The sequence below is a fragment of the Phodopus roborovskii genome, unplaced genomic scaffold (genome assembly GCF_943737965.1).
Source record: "Phodopus roborovskii unplaced genomic scaffold, PHOROB, whole genome shotgun sequence".
In the NCBI taxonomy this organism is placed as follows: Eukaryota; Metazoa; Chordata; class Mammalia; order Rodentia; family Cricetidae; genus Phodopus; species Phodopus roborovskii.
The window spans coordinates 1,253,720-1,255,000 of record NW_026126470.1 but is presented as its reverse complement, the minus strand read 5'-3'; positions in this window follow the sequence as shown (position 1 = coordinate 1,255,000).

The following is a 1,281-nucleotide window of genomic DNA, read 5'->3' as shown; positions in this document are numbered from 1 at the left end:
GCCACCCTGGAAAGCTCCCTTCTCCACCCAAGAAATCTGGTATAAGATCTGTACTCCCTTCTGTTTGAGGCTGTTTCTCATCTAACTTACCCTGCTGGATTCTTTTTTCTCAATAAATCTCTTGAGTGAGGCTTGTTGTGCAGTGTGACACTTTTGCTAGAGTGGAATCCAGCTTTAATAACTTTCACAGGAGCTGGAGTAGAGTGGAGTAGAGCAGAACTGTAACATGTTTTCTGGAGAAGCTTTCCCCTAGAGGAGTAGAGTTGGTACACTCCAGGGACCTAAGAAGAGCTATAACACTTTCCTGGGAAAGCTTTCCCTTAATGCAGCAGAGTTGTAACATTTCATTAGACCTGAGCAGAGCTGTAACACTTCCTGGAGCTATAACAACTTCACTGGAGGAAACCCTCCCCCCAGTGGTGGGATAGAGTTGTATTGGGGAACATTCCTTGGAACAGGGCTATAAGCTGCTATGCTTTGTGGTATTCCCTGGCTACCTACTACCAGTATACATTTCCATTTGATCTGCAATGCTTACAGTTTTACTATAATACAAATAGGGAAATCTTAAAGTTGAAGTATAAAGATCACAACATTGACCAAAGACTTTTTTTTTTTTTTTGAGACAGGGTTTCTCTGACTGACCTGGAACTTGCTCTGTAGACCAGGCTGGCCTCAAACTCACAGAGAACTGTCTGCCTCTGCCTCTACCACCACCACCCCACCGCCTTTCTTCTTTACTACACAAAATATGATACAACAATAAAAAAAAACCATTTTTCCTTTTTCAGTAAACAAGGTGGTATGACGATAATAAGTTTGAATACAGACCAACTCTGCTATTTATTAAGAAAGTGTTATGACAATTAATGTATCTTCACAAATGAAATATTTAGCCCCTAAAGTAGCAATCATTGATAGTAATTCTGGTATCAACATCAATGGGAGAAAATGGTTTTAAAATGGTACAAAAGTTATTCTAAGTTGTGGTACAACACATCCCAGAAATAATATGAATATGAGTTTATGAATCTGCTAGTACCCAAAACATTTTTATTTCTGGGGTTTAGAGTTTCAGTGGAGATAACTGAAACTATCTGAGTTTTAAAACTATATGATTTGGTAGTCCTGTCATATGGCTTTCATTGTTAGTTCCTTGTTTTCTATAGTTGGTATTTTAACTATAGTGTGATGCAGGGAGGTATTCTAAAGGACACTTGTGTTTGGATGGCCATCTCCTTCCTAGATTTGGGAGATTTTCTGCAATGATTTATAAAATAT